General features: G+C 40.2%; 1 protein-coding gene across 4 annotated transcripts in view; it reads right to left on the minus strand.

Moving 5' to 3' along the window:
* KCNG2 (potassium voltage-gated channel modifier subfamily G member 2) overlaps positions 1-19,868 on the minus strand; it is a 52,584-nt gene that overhangs the window by 23,860 nt on the left and 8,856 nt on the right. The window contains exon 1 of one of the 4 annotated variants that reach the window (XM_058833636.1): positions 7,945-8,035. The exons of the other annotated variants lie outside the window; for them this stretch is intronic. The gene's annotated coding sequence lies outside the window, so the exon portion shown is untranslated. Of the gene's footprint in view, positions 1-7,944; positions 8,036-19,868 lie in introns of those variants that run through there. 4 annotated transcript variants of the gene reach the window in all.

Genomic DNA, 19,868 nt, shown 5'->3' on the forward strand with positions numbered 1-19,868 from the left:
CATCTACGTTATGTTCCTATTACAAAAAGCCTATGGGGTGAGGATAAAATGGATACTTACAGTACAGTCAGAAATGTGACGGCAGAAATGTGGGTAATTCCCAACCTAAATTCACCAAGCCTAGGTAGCAATAGCAGTGAATATGTGGGATCTGAGGGCATGCTCTGAAACCAGAGCTTGCCTGAGAGCCTGGAACTGCTGGAAGCTCTGCTGTGGGCTTGGCTGCAGTTGTGGACAAGGTTCCAAGCTGCCTGTCAGCAGCTCTGAAACAGGAGATCACACTTCAGAGTGAAGCTGAGCTGGAAGTGACCCGGTTGCTGTTCTTCTGGATAGCACAGAACCCAACTGGTCACATTTAGAAGGAATTACATATAATTCCAGGATTTAATTTGTGCCTCCTGCTTATCCCTCCTTTACAGCACCACAATCCACATTGCTTCCTTTCCGTAAAGCTCATCGCATGCATTCTTCAGAGCTGTCTCTCTAAAGCAATACCGGGATGTCTTGAAATACTACCATATAATTGCATTTTTGAATCACCAAAACTTCCTGAATTGCTCATATATGAAGTAGGAAACTAGGAGTCAGTGTAGGATGACTGGGTCTCCACACAAAGGCCTGGGCTGGGAATGGATGCAGTGATGGGGAACAATTTAAAGCAGAGGATGGAAAAACTGAGAAAGAACTGACTAGTGAAGGATAAGCTGACATTTTTGATGACAGAATGGTAATCATGAAACTCCATAATTTATAAGCAGCATTCTATAATTCCCTCTGAATCTCATGCCTCAGCCAGGAGAGAACAACAAACAATGGGTGCTAAAAAAAACTGGAGAGCATACACATTCAAACACATTCCCAGAGGAGCAACTTCCTTTATCTTTAATCGGCTCACCAACTCCTAGACTTTAGACTTAGTCAAAACTATCTCTGACAGAGACTGGTGAATACTTTTAATCACAGCCCTGAATCACCCTCTAAACATTCTTGCCAACCACTCTCAAACAACCACACTGCAGTAACAGTGGTACTTTTGCTTCAACATTTCTGTGAGGATCCAGTCCCTGAATTTCAGACCAACACTTACATCAGATATTTGTAAAAAGCCAGAGAATGGTTGCTTCATGTGCAAAAAGCTACAGTCACTTAAAGGTACTTTTCAGCACCGTGAAAATTTTGGAAGAGCTAGTGATCCCAAAATCTCTCCAATTTCACTTCAGGGAAGAGAAATAATTGTTTAAGCATCCGTTTCTACAGGGCAACATAAGCAACAGAGAAAAGCTCCTTCATCTGGCTAAGGGCCAGTAAAGGGCAACACGCACTCTGAGGAATGGGTGCTTTTACAGCACAGGCTTGAGTGCAGCTGGGATTGCAAATACCATTACTGTCACAGCGAGAGCGCACTGTCAGCACGGCATATGCTTTAAGGATTTGGTCTCTTGTTGCTTTCTCTTGGTAAGATAAAATATTCACTGTCACTACTGAGGGCTCTGCACTTTTGTTTTCATGCCTCACTTGTTCCACAAGTCAACATACTAAGAGGAGTTTACATTGTTTTGACATCAAGGCCAGGATTTGGTTTTTTCCTCTCCCCCGTGTAGCAGGTTGCTCCAAAAGGGGCCAGATACATTTCACAGAAATGCTTTGAATCTAATCTTACACACACTTCTTCCTTCTTCTAAGCAGCAGCTAACGCAATGTGAAAATCTGTAAGCATGTTGTTTGCTACAAAATCTATTAATTTCAGACAGTTCATCTTTTATTTTGTGGATATAAAATGATGTTGCTTAAATCTAAAACTTAAGAACACAGCTTATTTTATTTTATTTTATTTTATTTTATTTTATTTTATTTTATTTTATTTTATTTTATTTTATTTTATTTTATTTTATTTTTTTTATTTTATTTTATTTTATTTTATTTTCAGTGGATACACAGAAAGTGGGAGAGAAGTGGTTACAAATTAAAGTTGCCTGTGATTTGACAAGTTGATTCTGGACAGTGCAGCTAGCACCAGATGGTGGAGTTCAGTCATTAAAATGAATTTTCTCACATCACAGTTCAACATCCCAGAATCCATAATAGTTGGCAGCATTTGTTTTGGAAATCTCCTATTTAATCTCAGATTAAAAGATAAGCATGTGAAGACAGTTGTATTTCTTATTCTCTTTGGCACTTCTACCTTGTGAGCTGACTGCCCAAGACCAGGCTCAGATGTCAGTGGAACAGCTTGTGGTGCCATTTTAACTGCTGTATAGAAAACCAAAATACTGTGGGCTCCCAATTTGGCATCTATCCTGAGAAGTAAAACAAGCCTGGAAGGTCTGCTTCTGATCTTATGTGCATGGAATGTATCATCACTTTCACTAAATATTAAAGGGTGTTTCAAAATTATGTAGGTCTTAAAATACTCTCTGCATGCCAGGGTTATCTAATGTATGCACATGCCTGCAGTAAAGCATCCCATTGAAGATTAACATTAAAAGCCAATACTTCCAGAAATGATACTACATTATCATCCAGTTGGCATTTCTACTATTTAATCTAACACATGGGAGCAGGAAAGACTATTAAAACAGTCTGGAATAAGCTGCCCATCACAGGGATGAAGGACAGAATTTTACTCTATATTTGTTGTTCATAATTTTGAAGTGCTGTAGGAGAAATGCTGCATGAATATTTCAGTTTGAGGATCATATACAGGGTGGGTCATACATTGTGTGGATTCTTTTTTTTTAAGTATAGTCAAACAATTTTTATTCACTAAGAAGTACTTTCTTTGGCCATCTGTGTATGCACATGTATATGTCTACACACACACGCAAGTTCAGCCATGTTTTGTCAGCAGCAGACAGCTGAGACCTTCACAATACAGGTATTTCTCATCAAAGATTTTAAAGACTCATAAACCTCAGAAGCACACACCTGCCTCTTATTCCTCTTTTTGTTGAACTATTTCCTCAGTGGAGAGAGGGCTATTTCCCTGCTTGCTGCCTTTTCACTTTGCTTGCTCCCAGAACTGCTCCTCACACAAACATTCCTCATTATCCCATTCTATCAGTATGGCAGCAGACAAGTTATGTGTGATTCTGCATGCAGCTTCCCTGGCCTCAAGTTGCCTTGGATAAGAACGAAAAATAGGGCAAAATCATCCCTACCAAGAGGCCTGGCAAGGAGAGCTTGGCAACAGTGATGGGAGGTAGTGGTGGAGCAAAGACTGCAGGATGCCATGGCAGGAGAGATCTCGTGAGGAAGGGAGGACACATAAAGCGTGTGCACATAAATGAGGGTACGGGAAAGTGTCGTGGGCAGAGCACTCACACCTCTTCTGAGAAACCAGCCTGACCAGGCGGCTCTGAAGGGCCTGTACACTAAAGCAGGTGGCCAGGGGGGAAAACAGGGAGAATTCAGAGGTCTTTGTGCACAGAAGAAGGCTGAAAGAGAATGCTGAGAGGTGGGGGGGGCTCTGTCTTTGGGAATATTCAAAACCCATCTGGCCACAGTCCCAAGTAACCTGGCTGATGCCGCTTTGAGCAGTGGAAGATAAATCAGATGAACTCTGGGGATCCCTTTCTACTTGAACTACTCTGTGATTTTGGGAACAGTCTCCTTTTAACTGCTGCTGTAAATTACAAAGTATTGAAAGTTTACATTTGTGCTACAGTAGCAAGAGGAAGCATGAGAATTTTTTTGTAATTAATGTTTTAAGATTTCCTTTGTGAAATGAAACACATTTTGACAGAGAACAGGTAATTGTGTCATAATTTAAAGCCACAAACATGAAACATATATTAGGGTGACCACAAGATTTTTCTCTCAATTCCAGTGAGAGTTGAGTCAGTGAATCAGTTCTGCAGTGCTCAGCCATTTCTAGTCAGGGATGTGCTGAAACCTGGCATTGCTGCCTGGGACCAAAGCAGTTCCCACTTCATACTGTGATGTGATCTATAAATCACAGCACACACAATCACTTTAATACTAAATCTTACACATACAATTGACCATACATTTGGTGATATTACAGCTAAGAGTATGGACAAAGAGGCTTAGGGGATCCAGGTTACTTTTGTACTTATGGTAAAGCAGTAGAACTTGGACTCCCCATAATGAGTCCTTGCCAGTCACTGTGGAAACATAGAGAGGAGAGCACCTGCCCCTGAGGCTTACAAAATGCAAAACAGATGGGGTGTGAGAAATACACACATTTTAAAACAAAACAAAACAACCCCCAACAAAACAAAACTGAAAAGGGGACTGGGAGGATACAGTAAAACAGATGCAGCTTAGCCTAGAAGGCAGACTCTGTGGGATTTGGGGAATTAGCTTCTGAGTTTGTCCGCACTGAATGGGATTATGCCTCCCTGTGTACTCATTATCACAGAATCGTAGAATCATTTATGTTGGAAAAGACCCTTAAGGGATCTCTGAGTCCAACCATTACCCTGACACTGCCAAGTCTGCCACTAAACCACATCCCAAAGTGCCACATCTATGGTCTTTTAAATACCTCCAGGGATGGTGACTCACACACTTCCCTGGGCAGCCTGTTCCAATGCCTGCCCACCTTATCATTAGGAAGAAATGCTTCCTAATATCCAATCTAAACCTCCCCAGGCACAGCTTGAGGCCATTGCCTCCTGTCCAATCTCTTGGTATTTGGGAGAAGAGATTGAACCACACCTTGCTCCTTTCAGGGGAACTGCAACTTGGACACAGTCAAATTTTACATATTTCTGTATTTATTATCAGTAAACTTTAATATCCCTAACCTCCTAAGCCCCTGCTTAGGGAGGGCAATAGCTCAAGAAGTTGAAAAGCTACCAGGATTTTCAACAGCCCTTCATTTTGTCTGCTTCCTCATCAGAGTAACAGGAACACACAACTTACACACCTAGCTGAGATGTCCCCATCTAAAAGAGAAAGAAGGGTTCTTGTATAGGAATGGAGCTCAACAGCCAAGATAATCTCCTCCAGAGAGTGTTTTGGGGGCCTTGAGGAGGATGCTACATTAGTCAGTCCAAGAAGCCCAGGAGACTCCTGCTGTAATGAAGGCTGCAAAGTTCAGCATGTGAAGCTGGACATTGTTGCATTAACACGGAGTAACAATATGCAATATCATGCAATAATATGCAATAACATACAATGAGTGTACATTTTCCTTAATATTTTCATTAATTCAGTGGGGGAAAAATTTAATAATTTTCTTCTCTGAACATCCCTCATCACATTTAAGCTGCACTACACAATTCACTGAAACAATTCAATTTGTTAAATGAAAAAATTAACTTGACTCAGCATTAATTATTCTGACATGTGCCCATAGTTATTTGTCTCTATTAGACAGATTATGAGTTATCTTGTGTCACTGCACTTCCCAGAGTTCTATAGTGAAAGTATGAACATTGTGGCATCTTTAAGAAATAGGGATCTGGGTCAACTATCTATGTGAAAGTGTGGAGTTTTCACCCATATCTTCATAGCTAAACCCAATCTTACTCTGGACTTCCACAAGCTTTCGGTGCCCATTTGTCTTTGTACCCTAAATAGCATTGAACTATTATTTCTAGGAACCTATTTGCACACTTCAGTTGCATAGCAGACAAAAGGCAGACATGCTAGGTAAAATACAGACAGAGCAAGCACGGCTTATTTTTTCATTCTACCCAGAATTACAGAATTCCGTTCAGGCTAGCAAGCTTCAAGATGTCACAAAGGTCCTAAAACATGTTTTTCACTTAAACAGAACTATAAATAAAAAACAAGCAGAGACTGCAAGGATTAGGCAGAAAAGCTTTTCCCCACAGAATTATTACTACTTACAATAAAACAGAGCACTGTGTTCAAACCATGCTGTATTTGTTTAGGTGAATTAACCCTCAGCTGTTAGCAAAAAAACATATTTGTAAAACGTGCTTTTATCCTTAGTTCATATTTCCTGAACAACTAAACAGACTCCAAATATGCGCCAAGTGGATGATGTGCTAAAGGGAAGGGACTTCAGAGCAGAGCTGTACCTCCCAGATTCTGGGAAGATTAGATTAGATGTGGAGATTTGTTTGATCCAGTTCCTGTTAACTGCAACCTTGAATTGTCAAGAGCCTGAAATTAAAATATGTTCTGTCTGCACTTGCTTGGACAGAGATTGAGTCCTGTGAACATGGCACCTTTGACCCTTACTGGCAGTCGCTAGATGGTGAAGTTTTTACTCTTCCATAAATCACACACAAGTTTATTTTAAGAGCCTTACTGATTAATCCTGTTAGTATCCCATTTAATCAGCTAGTCAGATAACGTACTATGAGTTAGTTGCCAGTCTGAAACATTTCTTTTCCTGTTCCTAGATTGTTGTATTTCAGAATAAAAAAACCCATCAAAATCCAGTTTTTAAAGCATCTGCTCCAGTCATGATTACATACCCACAGCTGGCCTAAGATACAATGTGAATGGTACTTTCAAATGCAAAAGTGACAGACTGTGTAGTGTTTTAAAACAGCATTGTTTATCCCTCTCACCCAGGAAATTAAACAGATTGTCTCATTTCTGTTGCCAAAATTTGGGAAGCACAAAAATCCAAACAAATTTTGGTATCTGTGAAAATCATAGAATTATCAGTTAAGCATTCCAGTTGGTTTGCAGATTACTGCTGAGGTAAAAAGCAGTTTTTAACACAAGCTCTGCTCTTAACACTGATCTTTTCTTTCTGATCCATCCTTCTGGTTTTTGCAATTCTATACTTAGCAGCTTCCCACCCACATGATTAATAGGCTTGATTTTGTACAGAATATACCAACTAGATTTCTGACTAGAAATAAGAAGGTTTGACTGTGTGATGTCATTCTTGGCCCAGTTTAGCATTCAGAAGTTCATAAAAATTTGCTGGGGCATTTTTCCTAATAACTGTACCTGTCCTTGGGTCTCTTTCATGGCCATTCACAGGTTTGTATGAATGGTTGTTAGATACATATGACTGAATGTGAAAGGATGAGAGGCAACAGCCTCAAATTGTGCCAGGAGAAGTTTAGACTGGATATTAGGAAAAATTTCTTCACTGGAAGACTTATCAAGCATTGGAACAGGCTGCTGAGGGAAGTGGTTGAGTCGACACCCCTGGAGATCTTGCAGACACGGCACCTAGGGACATGGTTTAGTGGTGAACTTGGCAGTGCTGGGTTAACGGCTGGACTTGGTGATCCTGAGGGTCTTCTCCAATCTAAATGATTCTATGAATAAATGCTCTCATTAACTGCTCACAGATTTCAGATGCAGACCTAGCCTTTTAAATTTCCACATGAAATCCTTTGCAGGAAAGGTAAATTGTATACAGATGCATCTTGCTTCTCTTGTTAGCTTGAATTAGTGAACACTGGATTTTATGTGTTTTCATGTTTGTTTTGCAGATGATGTTCTTGTTCTCATGTGTGTTTCAAAAATCAGTTGTGCACTGACCTCAAAAATATTCCCATCTCTACTTAAACACAATTCTGCCTCTGAATTTAACATGATTGTAGTTAATTATTAACATCATTGCATAGAAGACCTTTTAAATTTTGACTAATTAAGATTGTAAATTTTAATCCATGGATTGGAGTTAACAGGAACTGGATCAAACAAAGGTCCACATGCAATAGAACAGTCTCTCTCTTAGAGACACACTGGTTAAAGGATAGCTCCTGGCCTGAAGTCTGTTCACTTTAGCTCATCACTCTCTTTGTGCACATCTGGTGTCCCCACAGCTTGTTCTGCCTTGTGTCCCAATATCCCTACCCACACTCACAGTGACACACATCTTTTGAATGAGATTAATATGGCTGTGGTTCCAGAGCCCTTGGATATGGTGACTTCTAAACAGAGGGAGGTTCTTGACTCTGTGGCATAATGCCCACAGTGAGCACTGGGAATACTGACACAGTGCTAATAACTGCTGCTTGGTGCAGCAAGAATTACCTGCCCTCCCTGCTGTGGACAGAATTCAGGAATCCTGTCCTCCAGATGTGTTTTCAAATGAGAAGGTGTTCTAGATCTTGCTCTGTACACAACTTGCATCTCCACAAGGAATGACTACCACTGCCTGGAGTGGGAAGTTCCCAAAGCCCTTCACTTCTATTCTGTGCAGTCTTTACCCAGGAACATTTACATTTTGCAGCTTTCAGTTGTGGTGAACTGGAAATACTGCAGCAGCTTGAAGTAAATTAAAAAATAAAAATTTGTGCTGAAATAGATAGGAAAACTAATGCTATTACTAACAAAGAACCCCATGTGTATTTATATAAATTCACCACAAAATTCTGTTTCAAAATGTCAATTTCATTACATCTTCAGTCCTGGATTCCTCCTAGACAAACGTGGTAGCAACATCAACTTTCCTGACAAAAGCTGACAGGACAAAGCCACAGCACCTGTGTAGAAGCACTGATTCTTTTGGTTCCTGGAAAGGTGGGACACAGTTTATGTTTTTTCCCTCTCAAACAGGCAGAGAGAGGTCTTTTGCAGTTTGGCTTTACAGATGCATTTCCACATTCTTACCCTGCTATTGAAGAGGATGGACATGACCTGTAATAATCTAAGCCATCTCTAATTTCTCTCACCAGCAACCCACTTTCCCGTCCACTGAATTGCCACTGCTGCACTCAGTAGAGAAACACTTAAATTCACTAAACACACTCACTCACTTAAAGGATCATCTGATAATGTTATCAGTTTTAATGTTTCATAAAGAGCCAAAATGATTAGAAAACTTTGCACTTTCTCTAATGCAATTATTTCAGTCAGCTCACAGACTGAGGATGTTAGCATTAGGACCTTGTTCTCTATAAAATTTCCATGGACTTATCTACGCAATGCAGCGGGAATGAATGGATTCCACTGTGAAGATTATGGCTTTAAAATCAGGTAAAATATGACTGATCCAGTTATGTGCAGTATCTTCAGCAATCATAGTGAATCCTTCCTAAATCAGCTCTCCTTTCAAAAACACTGGAACAGATACAAGAGGAAGGCTGACAGGCTAATTAATCATGTATGCAATAGCTGAAAACATTTCACTGATATCTTGCTGGAGAACCCTGGTAAATCAATGTCATACAGACACACTGATGTAACATTTCCAGAGAACTGCTATAGTGACAGATGTGTGAGAAGCTCCATTCTAAGACCAGCTGCCCAATCTGGAGGTTTTTGACCCAATAGGTTTAAATGTACCGTTGAATAAGGTGAGCTCTCAGGGCAGTGAAAGCAGGCAATAACATCAACACTATGACAACAATCCAGACCTTTAAAGGATGCTCAGGGTGGTTATTTATTCACTAATTGTTTCTGCAGTTGGGCTAGCAAATGAACAATTCCTGTTCTCCCTGAGAAAGCTCTCCTCTGTTCAGAATTCCTTCAGTGTCTGCCAGATTGCTCACCACCATTCCACTTGCAATACCAGCAAATACACAGAAACACTGGGATAAAATACCACTAAGGAATTCATTTTACAGCATTGCCACTACTGATACGATTTTGTTTCTGAGCAGTTATTTTCATGCAGCAAAAGGACATGTTGTTACTCATAAAGCATATATTATTCTGCAAGTGAGACAAACAATAAATCACTGCCAGATCCCAGTATCTCTGGAACACTCCAAAGCTGCTGGTTTCTTCCCCTGTGTTGCCGTGCTTTAAATCTTATTACGGTCAGAGAGATGATGTGGAATTTCCAGTTACTTCACTGCCAGGTGGCCTTGCCCTTCCATGAGGAAGGCTCCATGAGCTGCACAGTCTGTGGTGCTCATATTAAAAACTCAGGAGGTCATTATCCCACAGGCCTTGCTCGGGAGGTGTTTAGGACTTCACTCCAGGCCCCATTCATGGTTGCCTCAGTTTTAACTTCCCCCTGCAGCACTTTGTGAGAGGGGCTGCTATGGAGACACAGAAACAGGCTTTACATCAGAAAAAGCAGTATGACTAGGCAGACCAATTTACCCCAAATTTGGATTACGCCAGAGATCTATGTGTGCTGTGGTGGCTTTGCACAGAACTAGGCCTACAAAGGGCAGTGGGCTCTGGCAATCCCATTGCCAAAGGAAAGCAGGAAGGTGACCAAGACGGTGAACTGGGCCAGCAGAGCTGAGGAAGTTACTTCTTCATTCCACCTTTATCTGACTGGCTAGTTCATTGTGCAGCTAAGAGGATAGCCACGACTATTTCACTTTGAGCAATGGAAAGCTGCTCTCACTTCCTTGTGCTGCCAGAAGATCTGACGGGGTCCCAAAGAAGCTGGAGACTGGCAAGTGTAGGAATAATTTTGCACCTCTTTTTCTTTCCAGCTATGCTCCCTGACTGCCAAAGGAGGCTCCCTGGAAGGTGCTCTGCAGATGAATAAGCTGGTCTCACTCATAAGGTTGTGTTTGCTAGGGCACTGCAGTACTGGGGAAAAAAGATGGATGCTGTTCAGATAAATGTTCAGCTAAATGAGAAAAATCACAGAATGGAGTAGTTTCACAGGTACTAACAAAAAAGCTGGGCTCCAGCTCTATTCCAAGCCTGTACCTTGGCAAATATAAGGTTTATCTACTACCCTGAAGAATCTGGAGCATAGTCTCTACAAAAACTCTTTTGTCTCCCTCCACAGCGACAGCAGTGAATAGAAGTGATTATCAGGCACAAGGCTTATGTGGTCAGCAGCTCTCTATACCTGTATAATGCAATACAGCAGAACACCCCAGATTTATCTACCTCAATTTTACTTATCCTAGGGCATTTGTTCCAAACAAAACTTCATTATTCTATTATTGGGTTTTTTTTGCTAACAATCAACTTTTACTGTTAACAAAAAAGACACACTGAAGAAATAAGCAACAAAATAACTTTCATTCTCCTCCTGAAAACTTTTAATAAAAAAGACAACTCATAAAATATGAATTCATATCCAAGTTGCCTGCTCATCAAGTGAAAAGTAAGCACAGATATCAGCATCTAAAAATCTGAATAAAGATCGGCAAATAAGCAGCTAACAGCTACTTAATGAAGATGCTCAAAAGGAATGCATGTAATCTGATTTGTACTGCATAATTGTTTTTGTATTATTTATTTTACACTTTAAATGACCTTATTTTATTTAATGCATTCAGTCTCAGTAGCTTACTGATACAGAATCATTTAAACTCTGATTAAGCAGCTGCTCTCCAGTTCAATCAGTCCCCTTCTCAACAGCAAAGTTTTATTTGGCTAGTGAATATTTCTATATGCTGCCAGGAACCTGAGACCCCATTTGGTCTCAGAAACCTTGTCCTGAAGTGTATCATCATACTCTACAAAGCCTAGCTTTAACTGAATCAACAGGAATTGAATGGGCTATGGACTTGGGTTCTAGAGAGGTCAATCCTCAGGCTTTTGAGGAGCTGGAGTGGAAGGTGCCCCTGGGAAGGGTTGCTGGACAGAACTGGAAAGATCCTACCAGTGCTGCACAGTAAACCCCATTCATAAGATGAATTTCTGTGTCTCTGTCATCATTATAGACATGTTTTTGTGGCTGTAAAGGATAGCTTCATGATCTGGAAAGGAAACAAAGTGTGAAATAAATATGAGACATGAGCAAACACAGATGGGTTTACAGAAAAAGAGTGGGAGAGAGAAAGCACTTAGCTAAACCTCTAGTGGTCAGCTAAGAAATGTAAATGGTACTGTTTTGAGATAAAATATGACCATAAACTCAAATCACTTGATGGTTTTGTGTTTACAACTGTTAAATAAAAAAGAAACATGTAATTTACAGTGTGAAGGAAGAGGAGAAGGATGAAAGGATAGAGATCAATATGGTATAAAGGAGATATTTCATTATTTTAGAACCTAATTCAAGCATATGTTGAACCTCTGCACTTCTCATGTAAGTTAGCAAGTGCCAAGCAGCTTGTAAGAAGCTCTCTCCCTGTCTCAGAATCAGGATCCCAGTCTGCTATATCACCAAAGAAAACCATTACTAAGTAAATGCATAACTGGTACTAAGCCCATGCTTAAATATATACAAACACACCCATAGAAAATGTTGTATTTCCCCCCATATATATGCATATCTACACAGATATCCATACATTCCCCTCAACAAGCAGGGAAATGACAGACATGAGATCTGTGACACTAAATGCATGTGGGTCTCCAAAACCAGCCCTCAGACCACAAGGCCAGGAAGCACCAAGGAGGGTCAATGCAGTCATCAGCTCCCACTGGCTTCCAGTGGAAACAAGCAGCTTTAATCTGGTGCCTGCACAGAGGCACCCAGTGCAATCTGAGACACCTTGGGATATCTGAGGATAGCAGATGTGGCACAACAGCAACAGCTGGATGCCAAGAATGATGTGCTAGTAAAAAGCCATCTTTGGGCAAACAGAAGTATCCTAGGTAAACAGGTCCTTTGAGAATCTTTGCCTTTGGGGGTTTATTTTTAATCTCTTGGCAGAGACAAGAGATCCTCCATATTCATAGCTTTTTAAAATATGGCACTCTTACATCAGAAGTCAGTGCTGCGGATCAGCTGATCTCTTCCTGCAGGTGAGAGACTCACTGAAACAGCAGAAGTGCTGTTAAAGAAAAAAATAAATAGTGGATTTCTACCATGCTTTGGTGCATGTAAACCTGAAAATATCTGTAATTAAAGTTAAACACTGTCCTGGAAGAAATTTCCATAGGATTCATATTAGGCAGCTATATTTATTACTAAATGTTTCCTGTTTTACCCAAGCTGAAGATATTCAGCAATTTGCATTACAGAGCATAACTCCCTAATTCTCAAGTTAAATGTGGCCACTGCAGATTCTGGTTTTGCACGTACCCAGTCTGCACATGTGAATTTCCAGTGTCTGTAGCTTGATCAGGTGTCTGCTCATACAAAGGTATTTGTGATGGGGAAGAGCTGGAAATAGGTCTGTGCATAGTTATAATGTGTGTATGAATGTGTGTACAGATTAAAAAACAGAGCACATTATTCCTTATTTCTGGAGGGGAGATACCTTGGTCACACAATGTCATTATGCAAAATATGATGGTTCTTGCCCTTCCAAAGCACATACACACACCCAAGAGCCAAATGGAAAAAGAGGAGCCAGTGAAAGGGTTAATGTCATTTGGTGTTACCTCTTCTGCTGCTGGATAAATGTTGTTTTCTAAAAATAGCAAATAGTCTTCCTAATCCTGAACTGGTAAAGCAGAAAGATTTTAAACTAAAATGCATCCTCTGTGAACCACAGTAAAAAAGCTCCTGTTTCCTCCAAACCCTAGAATTTCTACTACTCATTGTATTTATACAAACCCAAAGCCCAGCTATGAAAAATAAATGAAACCTAACCATCTAAATATCCTTTTCATGAAATCTCATGGTTTTGGCCTCCTGCCTCTGTTTTATGCATAGACTGCACTCCCACAGACTTGACAAAACTGGGAATTTGTTACAGTGACAGAAAAATCAGGACCACTTAATTCACCAGTCCATGAGTGTAAAGCAATCTACTTTTCATAATGTATGTACAGGCACTATGTGAGCACTCATTGTGTTGGAATGCCTGGGTATTGTGTGTTTGTCAGACTGTCATAAAGATTTATAAACACACAGCTACGAACTGAAGATGAAGTCTTGCAGTACAGACAGGCTACACACACCTAAATTAAGAAGGTGTTTTAATTTTCCATACAGAAAGATGTAGAATGTCTTTTTGCATGTAAACACGTTAAGATTTTCAGACTCTTGTGATTTTGCACACAGAGAACCAATGGTTCCTCCGATTCAGCAACACCTGCTGGATTCTGCGTGGTTCCACCAAAAGAGAGAAGAGAAAGCAATATGGAAACCACTATGAAGGAGCCTTCTTGAGCACTGAGTCTCAGATTATAGGGGCAAGATGGGGACAAGGTGAGAGAATAGACAACATGTAGCCTCATTTCCGCCTCGTTTCACACTCCTTAACATCTTTATTTCTAACCCAGAAAGAAAGGAGCAATGAAGACTCCACAACCTCAGTCAAGCCATCCCAGACAGTGGGGAAGAATTTTATACAAGTTACAGACATACTCCTTCCAAATTCTCCTGAAAGTGCCATCATTGTTGCTGAGCACCTCCCTTATGGACATCTGCTCTTACGTCCATGCCACTTTTTAATGAGTGATCCCCTCAATCAAATCTTGATCTCAAATTTTTTTTTTTCTAAAGCATGAATAAAACACCTTTATCCATTAGCCTAGTTTCTGCTGCTTTACTAATACTGAAAAAGTGAAGGAGTCACTTGTGGGATCTTATAATCTGGCAGATCTTTTCTCCTTTTGAGCAGTTTCTTTACTCTCTCTCTCCAAGTTATTCTTTGCTAGAGCAACATACTTTTCCTCCTATTAAGGACCCTTTCACCTCAAATAAATATCTTGCAGTATCAACCCATCGTGCACCAGTTCCAGCTCCTCATTACCAGGTCCATTTTTCCTTCTGCAGACACCTGCATAATTACATTATGTGAAATAGTTTATATAAATCAGCAGTCATTGTCGTATGTTCTAAAGAATTGACCTGCAATTGTTATCTACTGCAAAACTCCATCTCAATTTTAGCCATCAAATCTAAGCCATAAAGTCATAAATTGACTGAATATGGATTACTGAAGCTGCATTTGGAAACAATAACTTGTAATTTATTTACTAAAGGTCCTACTTTCAAAGCCATTGTTATCTCATCCCCACAAGCCTTTAAATTGATTTTTGAAACAACATTTTAATTACCTTCCTAACTGGCAAGCTTTCTTTGGTGCTTGGTTCAGAAGCTGAGATTGACCCTGAGTTTTCCTGTCTGGGTCTGTGCACTGGTGTCACCTGCTCTCCATTCTCTGCTGCGTGTGCCAGCCCAACAGGGCTGGTGAGTAACTATTAGAACACAGGGCAACAAATGAAGCCTTCCTGATGCTTTCAATAAGCAGTGACTAACAGCTCTTTAAATTATCAAAACAGTGGCAAAAATAAATTATATTTAAGGTTACATTTTCACCACCTCCTTATTTGTACATACAAAATATGTCCATAGTAGCTAATTAACTGTGCAGCTATTCAAATGCAAAAATGCTTTTCAAATGCATCTGTACACGGACAAATGCAGATTTTTCATACCTGAATGACTGTAAACAAACAAACCAGAAGCCAAATCAAGATCTGACTGTTTAATCTAGAGGATCTTGCATATTTAGAAACTTATTCTAAGTTGCAACAATGTAAATTATTGCTATCCCTTTATACATTTTCAGCTCCTTCATGAAAAGAATCACATTTGATCCACTGGAAATAAATCTGGTCAGAGGCTATTCTAAAATGCAGAATGTGCTTCCACAAACAGAACAAGCAAACTTGTGAAACTGGTACATTCATAATTTATTTCAGAGTCACTCTGTTTTGCTGGCATCTATCTATTCTTCTAAAAACCTTTTCCAATGAGTTGATTTATGTTCCAATGAAGGCTATCTCAAATCTGTCATTTCTTTCTGTTTGATTCTGAATATTTTACTGCTTGAAACTTCCAATGACTATCTGCAATAGTTACATTTAACCTTCCATATGCTCTCTTTCTCATACAATTGTTTACCTTCTAGGGCAAGGACTGGTATCAAACTTTCTTTTGATTAGGCTTCTTTCCTGCTGCTAGGTAGCACGTGTACCCCTTAGGCTTTCAGTGTACTAAATTAACTGTCAGCACTTTTTATGATCCCTCAGCTTCTTTTCCCTTCACAAATTTATCTCATTTCATTATCCTTGGCAGTTCTAAAACCTTTCAAATTTTGGTCTGCTGAAACTCAATACTAATGCAAGAGGAAATAAGGTTCACCCTGACAAGAGATAACTACAACTTTTGAGCACACCTCTCTAGTTAGCCTTGCCCCGTCTTTCTTCATCTGTCATTCAATGCCTAGAAGTAGAATTTGGGTGCACAATACAAACCCTAAAGCCAGAAGTGCATTCTTTCCCTAGAAAAATATATGCTGCTTTCCATTTCCTGAACAGTTCTCCTCATCACTTTTTCAACTACCCTTAGTGAAATTACATTACCTGACTGCTTTGCCTAAGGCAAATGGATGTAGATTATTTCAGCATCTCATTGTTTTCTTTTTTCCTTCTGGAGGGTGAGGCCAGCAAATTTTATACTAGACTAGCAACATGCTGTGAAATCCAAAGAAATACTCTGCATGCCTCCTGCTCTAATTTTTGCTTTGAAAATGTGTACTTCTTACGTTGATTTGAAACATGAAAAATAACTGTGTGGCCATAAAAGTGCACAGGAAAACAAAATCTGCCAATTACACTGAGCTATTTTTGTCATATCTGACCTTCTGGGTCTATTCCAACTATATCGCTCTAGTTAAGCCAGTGACTTACTATCAGTTGCTTGCCAGCTCCTGGCAGTGCTCCCTGACCACTTCTAGGTGACTCACAGGGCACGAGATCGACCTTAAGGTGCTTCAATTGACAATAAAATGTGCAACTTGCCAGAAGAAACACAATTTCTCTTTCTCCTAAGCCCCAGTCTCATCCCACCTGTGCTTCCCATTCCAGAACACTCAGAGCAGGAGGAAGGAGGTTATTTGAAACATCAGCCTGCAGGTGTTTCCAAGACCTGTCCATGATTAAGCAAAGATTTTCCTTTTTTTTGCATTTTGTCCAGCTAAAGAGCAGAGGAAAGTAAATGGATATTTTTTTTCCCCTCCATGATTCTATCTTTTGCATTTACTTACTTCTGAAATGCTTTCCAAATGTTTTCTCAGGGTTTGGCCTAAGATCTTGATATGCTGCCTCCTAAAATTCTTCTCAAACATATGTTATTTGCCTTGAAGTTGATAGTGTCTTTCCACTTCAGAAGAAATCGTCAGTTAGAGGCACCATGAGATTCTCTATTTCCAAACCAAACCCATTCAGTTATCGAGGAAAGAATTAGGTCTTCTACAAAATCCAGTCAGGGCACCCAGAGAGGAAGCTGATCTGCTAAATAAGGAGCTGCCGTTTTTCACAGCGCCTTTTCAGAGCTGCACTGCCATATGCTGCTGCCTATCCCTCCTGCACTCACATCCTCTCTGGAGGAAACCAGCTCTGTGCACTTCAGTCCACTGGCTCAGCCTTCCCCAAAATGGTGTGCACTTTACTTAGCTGCAGGCTAATGTCTTCTCGCCCCACCCCAAGGCACTGAAATACATTTTTGGTGCCTTAGGCACCCTTCAAAGGAGCAGGTGCTTCTCTTGCAGACACCTTGCACCAGGTGAGGAGATGGGGACCCATGGTCCTTTGAGGGTCCTTTGAGGGTCCATGGCAGGCTGTGTCACAGACATGAAGCGATTGGTGGAGGGAAGTGACAGACTTTCTCCGTGTGTGACATTCTTTTTGTTTCTGGTTTCTTGTGAGGAGCACACAGGGTTCAGGAGGTGGAGGAAAGTCACCCTGATGTTCTCATTCCCTTGCATTGCATCAAGGGACCAGGGGGATAGGCTCTGCTAGACGCAGCCTAAATCTATCCCTGTAACATGTTAAAGAGAAAAAAAGTTTTCTATGTGCCTTTGGGGCTCTCTTCTGTACAAAGAGAGACTCCAGGAAGCATTCTGTGACACCAGTGCCCATCAGGAGTCAGGACTGTCTAGTGCAATAATGGAGCTCTTACAGCCATGCACACACACAACCATTTCCAGCCCTTCCTGCCCTCAAAAAGCTTTGAAATGAAGCTCCAGCCAAGACCTCCCTCTTGCAGTCTCACCTAAGCCTTCTCTCCAGCCACATCCTGCATGCCAGCTCATAGCAGGCATTCCTAATCCCCTGGCTGCCTGCCTTGTCCTCCTCTCCAAAGGGACTCTGGCATCTCTTTCCACACGTTTTGCCTTTGCAAAGCTACAAAGGCCTTGACTCTCATGTTCATGCCTGCCACTTGACACAAGAAAATAATAAAAAACCAAAGGAGGGAATGTGGGTGGGAAGTAAAACCTGATAAATGAGACTGCCTTTACATAACTACAAAGCCCTAATCATAACTGTGCTAATATACTTCTTCCTGTGCTGTTGAGAACCCACTGGTATAGCAAAAATGTAACACCGGCAAATAAGCAACACAAAAATGTGTTAAAATCCATCACTGGATCCCTGGAAACCCACATGTTGTTTCCTGGCACTCCACCATTTACCAGCTGGCTCAGATGAAATTATGGAAAAGCAGAGGGACACTTTTCCTTATCACACTCATTCATTATCTTCCACCCTCACTATCACTGTAAAAGACACAAGCTCCGTGACACCACCAGCGTAGGGCACAATGTCATGTTCCCTCCTGCCTTTGCCCTTCATCCAGCCCCTACACGGGGCTGAGGGATTCATTCAGAAACCTGGAGTTGTGGATCCTAGCTGGTAAGGATCCACACCTTTATTCAGAGACAGTCCCATGAACATGCAGCTGGTGACTCTGAAACCACTTTAGGTGACACCTCTTATCTCTGTGAATTGGTAGGTGAATGCACAAAATGAAAGGAGAAAAACTCTTGCTAGTTACAGCAGAGGACAGAAAATAATGCAAACTGTTCAGATAAACAGCCTGGACACTCTTGTTCTACTTTGACCTGGCACTATTTTAAATCAAAACACCAGTCTGTGCTAATTTTACACTAACTTATTTTAAGTGAAAGTGGATCATTATGTTATGACTACCTGAATACATTCAGCTGAAATTCCAGCAATGGATGGCTCAAAGTTGGACCGTGCCTACTAGCTTTCATAGGTGGAAATAAGATGACAAAATCAGTAATTAATAGAACACTTCATTGTGTGAAGAAAGAACCTCATTACTGCACCTTCATGATGCATCCTGCTCTTGGGAGCAGTTAACCCCTAAACCCCAATGCTGCATTTTCATTTACATTCTGAAAACAAAGGGTCTGATTTCTTTTATACCTTTCTTATGCTATTGAATTTAACGTTAGCTGTGTCTCTTGCTTCAAGATTTTCTCTGGAAATCTCCAGTGATGCATAGAATAATTCAAAAATTGTAGAGTAGGATCTTTTGGTGGTACAATTACATTTTCTCCTTGATAATGGTCCACTTTTGAGAATGCCAAGAGTGGTATAAAGGATGCCAAGGAAGCAAAAAGGAATCATATCACTAAACTTTGATAGTCTGAATGTGCTTGAAAAATCTTCTTGACCAAGAAGGAAGCAAGAAGAGCCCAGAGAAATGCTGACTCGAGGCTTCAGAAAAGAATGGGGTGCTGCCACTAAGCATGACAAATCCTCATCTGGCTTTGGTTCCTCACACTGATGCATGCATGGAGCAATGTGCCCCCACCTTATAACACTCAATATATAAGCTCAATTAATATAAAACTAATTATATTTTATTATATAACATACATGGTATTATTTTATTATATTATATATATTATACTATGTAACACTCATATGTAATTATAACACTCAATAAATATATAAGCTCAATTAATCCAGTTTATTAAAAAGTATCAAAGTATGAGTTTTGGATCATACACCAGCCTTCTCTCACTTAAGCTAAAGGTGAATCCCTTCATTTGAGGAACAATTAAATTCTATATAATCTTTAAAAAAAAAATAAAAAATCCCAGTATTTAGAATTGTAGTAGGTTGTTGAACAAGAAGCCATGTTTGATATGAAACAAAAAAGCATGCATATCCACATGTGCAGCATTTGAACAGGTATTATTTGTCACAGTCTCCCACAGATGCTATCAGAGCTTACAGAGAAAAGCAATGGTTATTAAAAATGATTCACCACACTTATTAACATGACAAAGCACAAGAACCGTGAACTAGTCATTAGAATGAATGAGATTTGATAAATAAAAGAGAATGTATGAGATTTAATAAATAAA

Source organism: Poecile atricapillus, chromosome 2 (assembly GCF_030490865.1).
Source record: "Poecile atricapillus isolate bPoeAtr1 chromosome 2, bPoeAtr1.hap1, whole genome shotgun sequence".
NCBI classification, from domain to species: domain Eukaryota; kingdom Metazoa; phylum Chordata; class Aves; order Passeriformes; family Paridae; genus Poecile; species Poecile atricapillus.